The following is a 19,062-nucleotide window of genomic DNA, read 5'->3' as shown; positions in this document are numbered from 1 at the left end:
AGAGTAATTGTGTTGGTAATAATAGAGCAGAGAATTCATGAAGTGTAAAGACCTATGGTGCCCCATGTGTTTTATGGGTGCCAACTATTTTATTTAATTGGCCACCATCCAGTAATTTTTTGGCTCCTCTTTTGTGTCAATGTATGATTTTCCAGGCTGAATAACTGGAGGAAGAATGAGGATCCTCTCAGCTGCATTGGAGCCCAGAGCACAGGTTGGGTATATAAGGAGTGAGTGGTTAAAGCTGAGTGGATTTGGGGGAGTAAGGCAGGAGTAAGGCAGCTGTGTAGCAACACTGAGCAAAATATTGTAAAGCTTTAGTAACAGAGCTGCAGAAAGAGTAGTATATTTTAAAATTCTCCTTTAAGTAAGACATGATCTGGCAACTTCTGCTGCTGCCTTAATGTTTATCTTCCCAAACTTACCAGATTCTGCACTTCGTGGGAATTCCTGAGAAATCATTTTCTTTGAAGTTCCATCGGAGAGTTATTTCTCACCACTTTGAAATACTAATCCTGATGCAAAACTTGAGTTTGGTGAAAGGCAGTGCTGCTGAGAAACATTGGAAAGTGAAAGAAAACACCCTTGTTTTCTGTTGATTCAGGGTTTTTTTAATCCCCTTAGATCTTAATATTCTCTAATATAAGGATTTTTTTCCCTTTGCAGCTCATGCATGTTAGTATGCAATCTGAGATTCAAATAGTTGTTTTTCTGTATTTGTCATCTCCTGCAGCCATTAGGGAGCAGAAGATTTCTTGTGACTGAGATGGGGATGGGGAAATTGAGCAAGTATGCATGTGACTGCACACACTAGTCACTTTTTGGTTCTGGGTGTGCTAACACAGAGCTGCTTGTGATCTTTTCATGGATAGGCTGTCAAATAGCTTCATATTTATGTGGTTTTGCAACCTCTTTTTTCCCTAGAGATGCCATGATTGGAAAAGTTCACACTTTGGAACAGGTGCAAATACCTCATTGCCAAACAAAATCTAGTATTAATGACATGCAACCAAGGTAGTAAGTGCAAGTAACAGTCTGAATGCACACACGTGCTTTATGCTTATCCCTACTGCCATTTCTAAATTATAATTTTTGTTTTAGAAGGTCATGGATATCTAGATCAGAAACCCTATTTCAGAAGTAGTGTTTCTTCACAAGACTGAAGTGCAGTAACAGGATGACTTGAAATTTACTGTAATTTGGGCTATACATTAATTGCTTTAACATTTTCAGGGAGATTTCTGTTCCCAGGACAAATTTCTATGTATCTATTTTGCAGGGAACAGGTATGGGAAAACACTCCACATCTGTGATCACTTCACTGGACTTTGAAATAGTTTGTTAAAAATGTAGGAGGGAGAAATTCAGAGTAATTATTTTCAGGGAATTTCAGGAATAATGCCAGTTGGGTTTTCTTTTTTTCTGAGTTTGTATTGTGGATAATTCCACTGATGACTATGTGTAGCATTGTATTGCTATAATAAAAAAACTGGCCACTTTTAAATATAGATACTCATGCTACTAGGACTTTGATCTTTATGAACCAGAATATGGGAGATATTAATCAATATACTCATTATAACTGAAGTATAGAAAGAGATTAAGAGGCAATGTGTGATGGAAAGGAGTGAACCTAGAGGGAAGAAGCCAAGGAGGATTCCAGCCCAGGGCTGAGTACTTGTGTCCTCTTATGATTTCCTGATCATAGAAGAAGGGTGAAGGAACAGCTGGAGACATAATATGTTGTTTGACAAACAACAGAACAGCATGAACCACACATCTGATAGCTTGTGTAAATCACAGAAGTCACCATTTTTGTCAGACACTCAAAGGTACTTTGAGCATAATTCTGATGCAAGGCAGCGGTGGAAAGCAGTTTTATTATGTCCCTTGAATTAATGTCAAATTTATACTATTGTGTTCTAATGCATTAATTCAGTGGAGTTTCCACAGCAACTATAATAAAGAGTATAATAAAGGGAATCCTGTTTGCTGCATTGTTTACTTTCCTTTTTAGTTGTGTGCATTTTGTCTTTGCTGCAGGAGCAGGAGAGTTCCTTGAAGGCTTTGCTGGATATCACTTTTGATTTTGGTGTTTTTTGGTTTTTTTTTTTAAATTTGGGCTGGGGAGAAACCAAACCTTTGCTTTAGGTGGATATTCCAGTAAGTTTTCACCCTTTTGATTATTTTTTGATGGATTCTCAGCATCTTATTAAAAGCATTACTTTTTCACTTAAAAGTGCCAAACTTGGTTTGTGTCCATTGGAGAGGAACAGTAGTTTCTCAGCAGAATTAATGTACTATCATGCATCTGGAGCAGATGGAAAAACTCAGGAATCCAGGATGTGCTGTGTTAGTGGCAGAAAAGCTGGCATTTTGTCACTGTTTTCCATTTTAGATCAAATATAAATAATGGGTGAATATGACACAATATCATTAGATTTAGGCCATGCCCATGTTGAGAGTTGTGGCAGATAAAATAAAGAAGGCTTGAATTTCAAATGTACACACTATTTTTCCACCGTGAAGCAGATTTTTAGGGGCTGTCATTTGTCACCAAACTCTTTTTATTTTGAGAGTGGAATTTATACTTCTTTAAGTTAACTGTGGTGTGGCTCACTAATATAGCACATACCATAAGATACAGAATTATAGCATTTTGAGACAGCTAGGTTAAATGTGAATTAATTGCTTAAAATAGAAATGCTACGGTCTTTGTCAGTCTTCTAAGTTATTTCTGTGTAGTTATTTGTCTTTGGCTCTCTTCCTGATTTTCCTAAGCTTTATTTCTAAGTAGTTTTTAAAGCTGTTGATATTCCTGATTTCTATATGGATGGTTGTAAGTATCTGGCAGTGATTTGCTCTTCAGATGAAGATTTAAGTTACTCCTAGACAGCTGTGGTATATTTTTGTTCACCTTGTCAATCTCTATATTATATTTGTCCCTATGGTTCACTTGTTTGAGGTATGCCACATTACATATCAACCATGTGAGTCTTACTTCACGGCTTTCAAAGTGTTCTGGGCTTATTTGGATGGATGACTGGCAGCTTGTGGACCTTCAGCAAACTCTGATAGTCAGGCTGTAATCAAATTGTTTGAAGCAGAAGCCTAGGACTTGATTTTAATCTTGTTTCTGATGGTTGAGCTCTTTAGTATAAATGTCTCAATGGTAGGGAGGAGAGGTTCCATGAGGAGCCTGGAAGCTGCACATCCCACCTGCGCTGAAGTTAAAAGAATCAAAGGGTGAAATGTTTGTAACCAGCAAAAGAGGATGAAACATTGTGATAGTCTGTGCACAGATCCATCCGCACCCATGAGTGCATATGCCTTAAAAAATGACTTTCAGGAAAGGACAAGAAGTAACTAAGGTAAGGAAATGGCATTTATTTTTTAATCCTTCAGTGATGCAGATTTAAAAAAAAATAATTATGGATGCTTTTATAGACAATATTGCAATCACAGAGCTAGAAGCAAATTCTGAGCTCTAGTTTCAGATCTGTATCATCAATTGAATGTTCCTGGACCTCGGTGTGGGAGATAAGTTTGAGTCTAGTGTTCTCCAAGTGCATGTTAAGCAGAAAACTCTCTCTCCTTCTCTCTCTCCTTTAATCTCTCTCTCCTGTTAATGTATTTGCCTACAGACAGAATACAGCAGATCCTCAGCTGTGCAAGGTGTGCTGCCTTGAGGCAGCCAACTGTACCCACTGGCCAAAATTCCTGCAGTGAAGGATTGCAAACTTTTGGCTTTCCACCCTTTCTCGCAGACATGGCAGGCAAGGGCTGGAATGAGTCTCCTGTATGTGTTTACCAGCCACAGACTCCCTCTCTTGGGGGAAAGATACTCACTTTCTTCTTCTGTCAGGGTTTCTAAATGCTGGATTGTGCTTGCCAAGGCATTGTGTGGAAGAGACAAGTGGACAGGGAGGTGGAGGCCACGGATGAGTTGGAGGTTGAAACAACATCTACCATTTGTCAAGGTCATTAATTTCCAGGCAAATTGTCTTTGAGCTTCTTGGGTCTGTTTGAGTTATTACTGAAATGCAGCAGTTTCCAGAGCTGAAACCTTACAGTGCAATAATATGAAAAATCATTGTCTCTAAATACTAGTACAGTATGGATTTAAAATAGGAATTTGATGGCGTTTAGACTAATTGCTAGACTGGCTAGCCTTCCATCATCCCTTCTGGTCCTGCTACATGCTTTGGTTCAGCTTTTCTCTTCTGTCATGAGAATTTATTGTCACATTTTGTGGTCACGGCCCTGTTACACCCAGTGATCCTGTACCAGCTTACTCTCCTTCTATTTGTTACTTAGAAATTGCCATGTTTCATTCTGTTGATCTGATAGACTGTTAATTAGACAGTTCCAGAGCAGTAATGACAGGTAGGAATAAATCTGCCAGACAGTAACATTGCTGTAATTCTGCAGTTATAGTGAGTGGGTAATGTCAGGTCAACACCATTTGTATTCTGCCTTTAGTGAAACCAGGACTGAATGAAGAGTTCTGGAAAGGTATAAACATACCCGAAGTACTGGCATTCAGAAATATTGAAAAATCTCTGAACCTTATGCATTTAAAGCTTTAGCACAGGTCTGATATACTGCCTATTGCAGTCAGTCCTTAGTTAATTGCTGACATTAAAATACTCATAAGACCTGGAGTCTGACATTTGTTGGCTTCCTTTCCTCCCTGCCTCCTTTCTTTGCTCCTCTCCTCAAAAAAAAAAAAAAAAAAAAAAAAAGAAAAAAGTGGAAAAAAAGCACACTAGTTTTCTACTTTATAAAACAATCTCATGAATTACCATGGTGGAGTTTTTCAGCTGCCTGTGACCTGCTGGTGTTTGTTGGATAAAAAAAAATAAATTCTAAGAGTTTCATGTCTTAATATGAATGATTCTCCATCCTAAAGTTTTGGACTGGATTGATTGTTCCCCAGTTTAAAATATTTTCCTCTTTCATTCCAAGAGTAGTAACATTAACCTAATCCCAGGGAGCCTGTCACTCAAAATGCAGATAGCATTGGAGAGATAACATAATTGGAGAGAAGAGCTGGCAATTCTCCCATGATTTCAAAATGTTATTGGTCTCTGATCACCACACTAAATAGAAGCCAGGTTCATTTCATGAGTGACTTACTAACCAAGAATGCAGTTAATTTTAACAGAGAACATTTGAAAAACTGTTCAGCCAATGCTAGCGATGATGTTGTGTCTTCAGTGTTAAGAGTTGCAAAAAACTCACATCGCTGCCCCAAGGTCAGAAATTTCTGTGAACTTGCAGCCCAAAGCTGTGCAGCACAGAACTAACTTGTACCTCATAGCCCATGAAACAGGAAGGATGCTTCTCAGCAATAATCTTGACTCTGCCTTTACTTTTTATCCTAGTTCATTTAGTTTTGTCTTCTGAGACACGCGTTTATAGTTTTAGGTGCTTTAAACTGGGAGTGATGGTTGGGAAGCGATCCAGCCAAAATAAGGACAGGGCAGCTAGGGACACAGTCTCCTTCAGACTTTCTCTCTTGAGGTGAGAGATGTACCATGCAGGTACAGGTAAAGCTGCAAATAATGGAAAAAGGATGACCCACAGAAAATGGAAGATAATATTTTCGAGGTTTCTCTGGATATAAAATATGAACTCATGGGATAAACTGGTTCTTTTAATTTGCTCACTTAATTTCACCTCTCTTCGGTCCCTGGAAGGAGATAGAGCAATGAAATCAAGGCAGAATATTGTGAGAAACTAAACTCCTCATATGGGGCAGCTGAAGAAGTCAAGCATCTGATAGTAATTGGCTAGTAAATTAAATTTTAACAACCTAGAGGTTGCATACAGTCCAGTCCCGCTCCCCTAATATAAATCACTCAGATTTTCAAATATGAAACACATGTTTTCTGTCTGACCTTGTCTTTTATGGAGCAGTGGAGATTGCAAACGCAGCTGCTCAGGTTTGTCTGCTTTCCTGGCCGCCGAGGCCGTGCATGGCAGCTTCGCTCTCGGAGCGCCCGGGACGCTGACATTGCTCGGCGCGCTGCAGAACAGATACGGCTTCGGGCAGCAAAGCCGAGCTGGATCCTCTTCAGACACCTTCTCTCCCTTTAGGCCCTGCTCACCCAGAGAGGGGCTGTGGCCTGGGATCGCAGTCCCAGCCCCTCTCCCTTCCTTGCCTGGGAGGGAGGAGATGCCAGCTGCCCCTGTGACACGGCTGACAGCAGAAGGCTGGCAGTCACCTGCCCTCTCTGCCTGCAGCAAAATGCAGATTTTACCCCTTTCCTACCTGTTCTGGCTTAAGCCCAACAGCCATGAAGCACTCTGGCTCAACTGGTCCCTGGTGGCTTTCCTCAAGCTTGTTCCCTGGAGCCACAAGATACAACAGCCACTTGAGCACTGTCACAAGTGCTCATCCTTTTCCCAGAGGTGCTCAATGGACTTGCCCCAGAAAGGTTTCCCTTTGAGGGCCAAAGCCCTGGTGCTATTATTCCCCAGGAGGAAGCTGGGGCTCCCTGCATGCCATTTCTTCCCTCTTTCTCATTAGAAGGACATGTCCCAGTCTGACACCTAATTTTTAGCACTGCTATTCTGGATCTGAAGGGGAAGCTGCATGTTTAAAGCTTCAGATCTGTTCTGACTACAGTCAGTGGGAATTTTCCTATAGAGGTGCTAAGTATTATTCAGTGTAAGCAAAACTTGGCCTGTTATAATTTTCTTTTTCTATTATAAATCAAATCCTCTAATTTTTCCTTGAAATCTTTCCTCCTAGAGAGGAATTTGCTGCAGCTATAACATTGCCATGAAGTATTCCAGCCATGAGAGCTTGAAAAGAGATGTTGTCTACCTTTCTAGAGAAACGAGAGTTTTCTATGAGACTTTTCTTCCTTTCTAAATCTTTCTTAGGGAGTCTGACTTGGTCTAAGGCCTCTGTGATTTATTGATGTATTTTGACCCATAGAGTGATGTTGCTGCTTGTTGGGAGAGCAAATGGATTTGGTCCTGAGGGCAGCTTAGTAGTCTGAAGGGTTAAGAAACTTCTGATGAAAGCACGTGTTTTAATGCCCATGTATCACTGCTCCCTAGGGCTTAATAGGACAGCTTGAAAAATTAAATTCCTGTGCTTGAACTTCCTTTTACCACCAAAATAAAGCAAGCCTTGGCTTCAGGGGAAGCTGGGGTGTGGCTTCCCTCAGATGTGTTACAGCACTAGGAAGGGGCACTGTGGGACTCTCCTTCAAGGAAAGGACAGTAGACCTCCCCATTTTCAGTCACACTGACCCACTCCTGTGCTGGAGTCTGGGAGAGGAAATAAAGGCAGTGGGGATGAAGTAAATAAGAAACAGGGAAATGAAAACGTGCAGAGGCCAAAGGCTGGAGGAGGACGATCATTTCAACCTTTTGCTTTGAGGAGACAACGTTCTTAAATAATCTCTGAGAACTTCTATTGCCTCCTGTCCACACCTGTGAACAGGATGGGACAGAAATGACACATCAGTGGGATAAACAGTCAGTACCAAGGTTCTAGCACTGATGTCATGTGTGATTGAGGTATTTTACAATGATCCAGCTCTAGCCTGGTCCTGTTCACCATCGTTTGTACTTCTCCATGACCACCCCAGAAGGGCTGAAGACAAAAGGAATCTGGTCCCATGGACTGAATTGCCTGTAAGAGGTATTAGCAGATTTAATATGCACCTGCAGAGCACCCTCTGCATTAGATTCAAATGGAATGCATTCAGACAATGTGCTACAAAACCACCTCATAACACAAATTAGAGTTTGGTAAGAGGGATCTGCTTGGGAAGCTGCCCTCAGCCCTGCACTGCAGATCAGAACTACAATGCTTCTGCTGTGGACACATCACTAACAGGAAAACAGACATTACAATTTACATTTTTCTGCAAAGAGGAGTCCCCAGAGAGCCCTGTGATACCTTCGCACTGAGCAACACTTAACAAGATTTTCTTCTACAAGTATTTCATAGACATATAATATCTGTAGAATTGTTTTGAGGTGGGAAGGAATCCTTTAAAGCACTTTGGTTGAGTTGCATGAAAGAATTTTGTTATGTGACCAACATTACAGTCAGTAGTTCAGCATTGCTTTGGATATTCACTGATCATCTTAAACTTTAGTTATATTACTGATCTTTAAATCTTGCTGATTACATTAGGTATGTGAAGCTGCCTTTGTGCAGACTTCTGTCAGCAGTCTTATACTCTTTTCAGTGCTTGCTGTCTTGCACAGGATCTTCAGCATCTTTTTTGTGTGTAGTTAAAGTTTTTTATTATTATTTTTAGAGGCTAGAATTCTAGTTTCCAAGCTGATGAAGTCCTTGTCAAAGTTAAATGAGCCTTTGGAGTGGTCAAGTATATGGTAAAGGTGAAAATTAAGTTTTCAACTACTGAAAATGTTTATTGTAAATGTTTTAGCATAACATCCCTGCAATAGCCACTTAATACAGACAGTATATGCTGATATCATGAATGCATCTTGTAATGCAAGAAGCCCTTTCCACTCATTTAGGGACATGACTATGCAGTCATTTCTATTAGAGGGCTACAGTGCATGTAGATTTCAGTTTCATGTAGGTAGCTAAATTTATGTACTTTATTCTCCAGATTAGCAGGCTTATTTTATTTGAGATGGTATCTTTATCACTTCTTTTAGACTTTTAAACCTGGAGATGTTAGTCACTATTGCCTATTATTGTAAAGACTAAAACTAAAGCTTCTGTATGAATTGCTGTTTGTTGACAAGTTCCTGCATTTCAGTATCATTTTGATTTGTGTGTTATTACTGTCTGGATGTAGTTTCTAATTCTGTATTAATGTAAAGTAGTAACACTGGATTTGTTTAGGATTTGCTTTTTTTTTTTTTCCCCTGTTTTTCTCTGAGGTAAAAAGTGCTAACAGCAATATCGGTTATGATGTAACCAAGAACATGGCAGCATTCCCCAGTGAAATTCCCATTTGCAGTGATGTTTGCAACCAAGTATTCTTTTATCCTATATTGTGTGGAGCTACCAGGCTGATGAAAACAGACCTGCAATCCATCAGTTCTGAGCTGCAGCACAGCTGCAGAGTACCTCTCACTGTTGCACAGGCTGCCTTCATCACCCTGACTTCTTTCAGCTGACTTCTTTTAATCCAAGCATCACATTCTTTTATTCAGCAGGCAAGCCCTTCCCAGCAGCTGCAGTGCCTCCTGTTAAACCTGAGGCCATCTGGAAAGTTGGCTGTTGTGCTTGCTTGGTCCAAGACTGCACAGATCTGCTCTGCACTGTGTTTGGTTGTAAAGGTGTCATGATTCTCTCCAGCTGGATCGTGGTAGGGCTGAACCATGGTGGGGAAGAGGCTGTGATGTTTTCCTTGCATGGCAGAGACCCAGAGCTGACAGGGAAGAACGGGGAACAGGTGTGATGGGAGATTTTGGAGCCTTGCCTTTGTGCAGAGTCCTTGTTACTGCTTTGTGGCCACCAGAAGCTGTAGGGCTGGGGACTCCATGCAGACAGGGGTGTACACAGGCTTGTGGGGTTGACCTTGGAAACTGACTCTACCGTGGGAAGAATGAGTGATCTCTGTGTCTCTGTGGTATCTGCAGCTTTTGGAAAAGGCAGCAGATGTGGGACTCTGTAAGTTTGCAATATTTTGGTGCATTACCTGGATCTTGCTTTGCTGGCCTGGGCAGAAGCAGCTGTTTGCTGACACAGGTCACTGGAGCAGGGGGACTGCTCTAAAACGCTCCCTTTTGGGATTCTCCCAATAAAAAGCACCAGCTACCAAGTAGACTCAGCCCATCCACAATATTCTTAAGTATGTCCTAAGCAATCTGCCTTGAGGGAACATCTGAGTCTGGCTTCTTTTAGTCACAAATTACTTAAAGGTCTGCTTTTGCTGAAAAGCCCCCATACTGTAAACCTGCTAATGTAATGAATCTATACACAATGTCTATACAATATATATGGTTATATGTAAAATATACTAATATATGCATTGCATTAGCTGATACAACAATTACTTAATGCAGCATCATTCCTATATGCCATGTGATGAAGCATATGAATAAGTTTTAAATGTGTTTTTTTTCCAGCTGTGCTACATGGCTATGAATCTTCTTGTTTCCTGGTGGCTACAGACAGTGTCTAGTGGGGGAGATTGCACTGACTCTGCCACAAAGGTGACTATTTGGAGGGGGATTTCATTGTTAAAGGCTCCCGTATTGTTGCCTCTTTTCTTAATTAAGACTGCTGTTAACGCTTCTTCCCTCAGAAGCAAAATTTAAATCTGAAGTGACATTTTCCCCACTACCTCTCCAATTTATCTAAGAGCACAAAGTTCCTACAGCAAATGTTGTGGTTTTCTCCTGTAAGCACCTTGAGGCCCAGCAAGCTGCTTCTGGCCATAGCTAAGCTGGGATCAGCCATCCTGCTGTGGCAACAGCAAATCCTACTAGCTCTCCAGTGCTCTTCTCTCTGTGTTTTATAATTATTCATCTGCCTAAACTTGTATCTATTTTTCTCTCTTTATCCCAGCCCCCGGGGAATTAGGGAGTTAAATTTTATTTAATGTCAGTCCAATTGTCTGAAAATTCTTTGAGTGTGAACTGGGAAGTCCCTGGGAGAGGGCTGGAAGTCTTCCAAACTCATAAGACCTGGAGACCGTAGGGAGCTCTTGCACGAAGTTTTTCATTGTAGATTTCTTTGCCAGATCAGCTCTAAAACAGACTACAGATCCTTGTGATGAAAGCTGAAGAAGGCTGAATGCTAAAGAAAATATAACAGCTGCTGGAATGTGCAAATGTGCAGTCAAAGCTGTACCTGACAGTGGAGAGAGATCCAAAAGACAGAAGTTCAAGGGCTAAAACTTGCTGAAATATCAATTACTGCACTGTACAGTGTAACTTCTTCAGAGGTGCTTGTATATTCAACTGTCTGAAAGAAGGTTGTGGTGAGGTGGGGGGTCAGTCTCTTTTCCCAGGTAACAAGTGATAGGACAAGAGAAAACAGTCTCAAGTTGTACCAGTGGAAGCTTAGACTGGGTATTAGGAAACATTACCTAAAGGGCTGTCCAGCATTGGAATAGGATGCCCAAGGATACGGTGGAGTCATCATCCCTGGAAGTGTTCAAAACAATGTGTGGATATGGCCCTTGGGGACACGGTTTAGTGGTGGATTTGGCAGTCCTGGGTTAATGGCTGGACTTGATGATAGCAAAGGCCTTTTCCCAAACTAACCAGTTTTATGATTCTACGACAGGACTTCAAAAACTAAATCTCTATATAATCTTCTCAAGTCTGCATTCATTTTTTGCCTTTCAAAAGTACTGGTTTGTGACATTGCCTTCTGATCTTAGCTGATTCCAGTCCTCCACCCTTTCTTTGCCTTTCCTTCTGTGTGTGCATCTGTCTCATGCTCTCATTGATTGGTGTGTTTTATAGAAAGGTCTGTCTGTTGCTTGGATCATGTTTATAGAAAGGTCTGACTGGTTCTTGGATCACTTTCCATGTTTTCCCTACAAGATGATGCCAGTTGCTTCGAGCAGGCATTGGGCTAACCTGTTCAGTTGGCTTTAGCTAGGACCAGCTCTGCTATTTCACCTTCACATGAGCCTTTCTGATCTTTTTTATCTTACTCAGAGCATGACAGCTGCAAATAAACAATTTGCTAGTGGTGAGCACAGAGACTCTGCTGTACAGACTTGTTGGCTCTGAAAGTAAGCCTGAAAGTTAGGTAAGCCAGGAGAATAGGCAACCAACTGCCCCTACTAGCCCTGGAAAAATGCTTGCCCAAAAAGGAGATCTGGGCATCTCTTCTCAGTTGCAGCCTTTTTCTTAAGGTCCTAAAAATCTAGGGAGTTGTTTTGAACTCAGCTGGGTGATCTCTGGGATCCACTTGAAAATACACATCATCCAGCAAGGTCTACTTTTCCTGCTGCTTGCTCATTCCTCTTTTGGGAAGTTGCCTATCTTCAGAATGCTGAAGATCTACTTTTCCCCTAGTAATTGCAATACATCCATAAATAATACATTTTCCTCTCTAAATTACATTTAATTATTCTGTCAAGGTTATTTCAAGAGCATACTGCTATCACAGGTAAAATCCATATCCACCTTTCCCTCTGCCTCCGTCTAACATCTCCTGCTCATTCAATTAGGAAAGTTCATCTCTGGTTTGGAGAGGGTGTATCTGCCTCCCAGCAAGAGACAGAACAGCTCTACCTAGAGAGAACAGCTTTACCTAGGCAGGTATCTACTTATCTTGAAATGCTACCTCTTCATTTCACTTGTAATTTAGCAGTTCAGAGTTAACTTCTGACTTACATTACTGAAGCAGCAGAGCAGAAAGGTTGTTTTGCATGACTCACACGTTCCACATTTTCTATAAACTTTATTTTCTGTGTGGCACTTGCCTGATGCGATGAAATCACTGCTTACCTGATGCAATTTTTTGGACCCACTGGTGCAAAGCTGTAAAGACAATCTAACCTTCAACAACTGTGGTTCAGACACTGCTGCTGCACATGGTATTTATAATCTTACCACTTGATTAGGTGCTGAATGGTGTCTGGAGAGGCATATGTGCTAATTCAGTTAACTTGAGTGGCTCTGTTTGAAAAAAAGAGTGAAAAACTAACTAAAAAAAAGGAGAAATTACATCATGGACCTGCTCCCTAAAATCCATTTCTGTTCAGAGTCTTCCACCTGCATTAGATAGTTTAAGTAAGCAGCCTTCAAGTTTTTAAACAATGTGTTGAGAATCAGTGCCTTAGCAGCCTAAAAAGAGTTTTTTAGGAGTCTTGATCTTGCTTTTGACAGGCACCACTGATCCTGAAGATGTGAAGAGGCAATTCTTGATGTGCTATGCAACCATGTGACCTGGTTAATTAAACTTGATTCACCCTCTCCGTGCCAGTTCTGAGGAGGCTCCCAAGTTTCTTGCAGTGATGCTGTGTCTAAACGCTCAGAAAAGGGCCATGGCAGGTGCAGGAGGGTCACAGCTTTAGCTGTGGTGGCAGTGCTGAGGAGGGGTATTATTGACGCCTTAATGAAGGAATGGGACCACAGCTGGGCTGAAAACAATTTATTACTCAGATAAACATCAGCCTCAAAGGCTGTGAGATTTTAGAGGAGCAAGAAGTTGGCCAAAGCTCAAAGTAGTCACAAGTTTCTTCTTTACAAATCAATACATAACATTCTAATCCAATGGAAAGCTGCCACAAAGTTTATTTTGTTTTTCTAACCTATCACCTTTACTTAATTCTGCTGCACTGCATATACTTTTATCCAGTGGGTTACTACTACACACATATACTTCTATTATAACATCTAAACTCTCAGCTTACTCTGTACAATTACATTACTACACTATAAAACACTTCACCATCTTACCCAATACAGTTTCTTCCTTATTTAAGCCATCTTCTTACTTACAACTACAGAAACATAAGTTTATAATTTCTCTGCTTAATGTCTGTGTACTTTTATATCAACCCAAGCTTCTTCCAAGGCTGCAAATCAAACCCTTCAGTATCTGTGGAAGTTTCTATGTTTCCATTTCTTACAGAGGGGAGGGAGGGGCAGAGGAGCCTCCTGGCAGAGAGCAGGAGGCAGCAGCTCCCCCTCCAGCCCCCTCCCCACCGCCCACCACAGTGTCTAGACTGCCCTGCACGGGGCAAGGACTCTGAGCTCAGCCCTTTCAAGTCAAGGAAAGCTCCCCGTGAGGGAATTGTGCCTCAGAGAAGCATCCAGCGGCTTTATAAGCACTATATCCTGAGGCTCTCCGTGCCTGCATTTTGCTGGCTCAAAGCCCTGAGCAGGTCAGTGCTTTGGGACATCACTGCTACTGGCTGGCAGCTGGACAGCTTGTGTCTCACCGAGAGATTTCTCTGCCATTTCAGACCCGGTTTTGTTCTGACCCGGGGTGAGACGCACAGCTCCCAAGAGCTTTGTGGGACAGGCATGCCATAAAAAGTTGACAACCAAAAATAACTTTTCCCCCCTCTCTCTTTTTCACCTCCTACCTTCCAAGCCAATATTCACCAAGGGCGGGGAAAGGAAGGGAGAGGCATGAGAAGACTCTCAGAAAGAGCAGAGCCTGTAAAACTTTTGGGGTGGGCTGCAGGGTCTGCTTTGGTTGCTGAGTCCTGAAGTATTTAGTCAGTAATGGAGTTTCACCCCAACGTTTTGACAGAACTGGAACTCCTTTTCAAAACCACCCTCGGACATTTTATCAGCTGTAATAACCACATGGACAGATTGAAGAAGTAATAGCTACATCCTAAATGCAACCAGCACTCTCCACAGGAACAAAGACTGAAAAAGTAACCTTTCCCCAGGAGATGGTGATCACGTGTGTCGCAGACATCTTTAAAAACAGTCTGATGTGGGCAAGGAGAGGGAATTTAAGTAGAAGAGTTTCACAGCAAGGTGCTGGACTTAAACGTCTCTAAGGACAGAGATCCTCCAAGTTTCTTTATCCCTTGTAGTTAAAAAAAATATTTCTCATAACTTATGGGAATCTATGTTGGGACTTGTGAATGCTGCCTCTTGGCAGTGCACCTTGGAGAAGAGCCTGGTACCATCCTCTCTAAAGCCACTTATTAGGCAGCTGAAGATGGGAACTCCCTTCAATCGCCCCAAGTTTCTCTCCCTATTCTTACTTGTTTCCTAACATTGTTTAATGTTTTATATTGCTTCCAGAGACCAGATCTGGGGTTAGGAAACAGCAATAAATGTAGGTTTGCCCCACAGGCTATATCCCAGTGAGGAGTCTGGGGAATGCCAGGAGTGGAAGGAGAAGCTTGTGGGAGGAAGGGTGCCATAGGGAAAGTGTGGTGACCCCTGTTTTAGATTTTTGGATTGATCAGCTTAAACATTTCCTATGGCTTGGAATTGAATGACACTTACTCTTGATAGTTAAAGTCTGGGAACTTGTGCTAGTGATCACTGCTGGAAGGAGTGAGATTTTATGTTTTATAAAACATTCTTAATAAATGCAGTACAGTCATGTCTCATAGCCATCCTTTCTGTAGAGAGGTCTTTTTTTTTCCCCTGGTGTGGATGTTTTCCAGGAAGTGTGCATGATGGAGGCCCAGCTGTATAATAGTACACCAGCAGAAATGGTTTACTCACTGACTACAATGGCTCAGTGGTTTTTGATCCTCTTTTTAACTGTTTCTCTGCAGCTGCAGGAGGTGGTCTTGTGGAGAGATCTTGGGATACTGGGAACTTTGCTCCTCTTGTTTGCTGACTGGTAACTGTTTGTGAGAGAGGGTGAAGGTAAAGGCACACTTTCCAGAAACGGAAATAATCAGATGCTTGCACCATGGTTCAGAGTTCCACTGGCTGAAAGTCTACTTAAAAACAAAGAAGATGAAAAATTGAGTTGTACTGCTCTTGACATCCAAACAAATTCTCTTTGGTTTTATATGAAAATAGGATATAAGTTAGAGTTGCTTTGGGAATCCATACTTCGGACTTTTTGACTTCTGTGAATCTAATTTCTCAATCTGACTATTCCATTATACTTATAAATTGTACGAGGCTATAAACACCTGCAAGCAAATGTTTTAATAGTTATATCAACAACATAAGCATGTATGGATGGCTTTTTAAATGGGATAAAGGACTGAATCTGGTAGTGTCTGCCTTTGTGAATGTCAGATGCACTTGGACAGAGGTGTGACTTCCATCAGTCTTGGAGCCTTTGTGGCAGTGATGCTGCTGCCACAGCAAGGTTAAACACCATCCTTCCCTCCACGGCATGTGTAGGGTTAAAAAGGAACAGGTGCAGTGTAGAGCCCTTGTCAGCTATGAGTAGATGCAGCTGCATTTGTCACCTCTAATAGCCATCCCAAATTCACCTTCTCTAAAACTCTCCCCCCTTTAATTTCCTCTTTACTGTTGCCTTGTTTCTGTGGGGCTTAGGTGAGTTAAGGGTTATACAGGCAAAAAAAGGGTTGTGTTTCATCTTTACATTAAACTCAACCATGGGAAGCAGGTTTCTCAAAGTCATAAATAGAGTGTTGGCTTAGGCTGAGTCACAGTGTCTGAATTTTGGTGAAGTGCAGCCAAATTGTGCTGTTGATTAGCAACAACAGTCCTTGATCTATTTTGATCCATCCTGATAGGTTTCATACGTACAGGCTGGGAAAACTGATGAGGGGGGAAAAAAAAGGTTCAGTTCCTAGTCAGCAGCAAGATGCAGTGCACTGAGAGCTGGCTAACCTCTCTGCTTTTGTGGACCATCCAGATGAATTTGTAATAGTGAAGGAGGAATAGTTTTGGAAGTAGGTGTTGCCAGGTGAAACAGAAAACACATTTCTGTAAATACCACTGATTGCATTTGATTTTATTTCTCCGAGTTAAAACTGGTGGTTTTTCTTTAACAATCCCTCATGTCTGGTTACCCTTGCATCATTTTTCCATATTACCTGTTGCCATAGTATTCCAGAAATTGTGCCAGTGTGATTTGAGATGAGCGAAATCACACATTGCTGTGTGTTTACCTTTAGGTTGGACAATGAGAATATAATGGAAAACTGCACCAGATGTTTGAAACTAGTAAGGCTGAGAACTGTATTTGGGTGAATATATGACATGCACAGCTTTAGGTCTATCCTTTAGCTCCCTTGTAAAATACTTCAGGCCCTTGCATTGTCAGTGGAAAGAGATACCCCAGTTCAGGGTATGCATGATCTTTTTCATGCATGTTCTTCTTTGCCCTCAACCATATAGGAAGCATGAAACTAAGTATTAAATCATTGTTCTGTGCTGCTGCCAAATAACTAAAGCTTCTCTTCAACAAATCAGAATATATATGTGCATGTGTGTTTTTTTTCTTTTATCTTCCAGATATTATTTTGAACTGCAGCCCCAAATGCAAGAAGAATTATTGTCTTCTCTTGCCTGTGTGACCCATTCTAATACTGCAAGATGAAGAGTTGTAGTAAAGAAGGCTTACAACTATTTACATGTTGAATAGTTCTGGTGGGAGCCAGTGCATGACTAATAAGGAAAAACTTCAAAATAGGTACATCCTCTACAGATCCCTTTTAGAGAAGTTAATTCCTCTGTCTGTTTCACTGCACTTATTCAGCTCCTGACCTGAAAGGCAGAAAAGCTCTTTCCTGAGTCACTGAGCCCTAGGATAGGTTTGCCCCTTTTCAGTAGGTTGTGTAGACAGCATGCTTCCCCAAATCCTTTCATCCTTATTCCTGTAGTTCATGTTCTTGTAGCTGGAAGTGAAGGAAACCTTAGTGAGCTGTGCTGAGCTGCAGGGAAATGTTCCAATATATCTCTCAGAGGCTGCTGGCTGGGAAGATGCCCTTTTCACTGCTCTGCATGCCCTGCTCTTTACTTCATGTCAAGGAGCTTGAGCTCAGTGCACGGATATCAACAAGCCTGGCCACAGGAAAAGACTTAGACTGCAGGTGTTGCAATTGGTTTCCTCTGGATGCAGCCAGGACATTTGGTTCAGAGGTGCTTCCTACAGAGTTCAGTGGAAGATGGCACTCTCTGTTTGGGGCTGACCACTTTGGTTGCACTTCAGCCTCTGCCCAGGAGACATTGGGAAGTGCTCAGCATAGGGAGCACCTCCCTGGATGTATTTGGAAGGAGATCTGGGGCCATCTGAATGTCTGCTTGGTCAGCTGAAAAGGAAAGGGATGGCTGGAGCACATAAAGAGAAATGCATGAACCTTTTGCTCCAGCACAGCAGACTCGGAGTCTGTCAGAAACCCTGGTGGAGACCAGTGCCCTTACTTTCCTTTGGACCCTGAGCAAGACCACCACTAATTTTTTAAAAATTATTTTTTTTTAGCTGAAAGCAGTTGAAGTAGCTACATGAATCCCATAGACCTGGTGGAATGGCTGTGGAGTCTTGTCTAAGCAAAAGAAGAAGAAGAAGAAATATTACTTAATTAACAAAGTACTAAGGATATGTTTTGAATCCATACATCATGAGCTAAGTACTAGATGAGCTGAGTACTGTAAAAGAAACAGCTCAGATAGATAAATAGCTGATGGATAAGATGATTCAAAAAGCCTTCTGAAAATGCATTTTGTCTCCTTGCTCGCAAATAACCTTCAGTCATTTTATTTTGCACTGATGTACTTTAAGCTCTGCTAGATTTCCGTAGTTATTTCATTGTGTCTTTTATTAGGGTGGGAGTACAACTGTGCCATTTCAAAGGCCAACCTTTGGTGTCTCCCAGTGTCTTGTGCTAGTGCAGGAGTGGGAGCCTGCCTGTGCAAGGGAGAGCTGGAGGCTGGACTTGTGCTTGAACCCTGGGGAGGAGGCAGGGCTGGCTGGCATTGGGATCTCTATGTCAGAGAGCTGGCAGCTGTGAACTTGTGCAGATTTTCAGGGGACGGGGAAGGGGATCTGTGATGTGACACACATGAGACCTGATGACAAGGGATGGAGTCCAGCAGTAAGAACCATGTTGGTCACAGTAGGCATGAGGAAGAAAGCAAGCAGAGTCCAACCATGCAAAAAATATGATTTTTGACCTCTAGGGGCCCCATTGAAACAATCTGAAGTGATATACTTTGCTTATTTGCACATCAGAGCAATTGGTAGATAGAAGCATTTCTTCGAGTTTTTTTCTCATCTAACTATTTGTTCTTTTATCTGTTTTCGTTCTTTTCCCCTTCTCCTTTGAATAACAAGACCACAAGCAGTTGCTCATCTCTCAAGCCATCAGCACCACATTTCTGTTCAACTGGTAGTAAGCTTTGGAATATGAATATAAAAAATTGGGATCTTTTGCAGATCCCACTTGCCTTTTTGCAGGTCAGGTAACATGGTGTTGCATCAAGCTTGGAGTATTTGGAGTTCATAGTTATTTTGTGACTGTTTTTGAGGAAGAGTGTTTTGAACCTTTAAAAGATAACTTTAGAAGGTTTTCTGTGAAAAGGAGAAAGGTAAATTTCAAATTTTTCCCATGCTTTCCATGTGTTTCCTTTTGATATGTGCTGAACTTTACAACTGGTCTTCTCTTTTCTCTCTCTGATCCACCCCTCTCTCCCTCCCTCCTGTCCCCAGCATTGTTTAAAACAGGGAAAATT

This window comes from Sturnus vulgaris, chromosome 1 (assembly GCF_052056855.1).
Source record: "Sturnus vulgaris isolate bStuVul1 chromosome 1, bStuVul1.hap1, whole genome shotgun sequence".
NCBI lineage: Eukaryota > Metazoa > Chordata > Aves > Passeriformes > Sturnidae > Sturnus > Sturnus vulgaris.
This window is presented reverse-complemented; position numbering follows the sequence as displayed.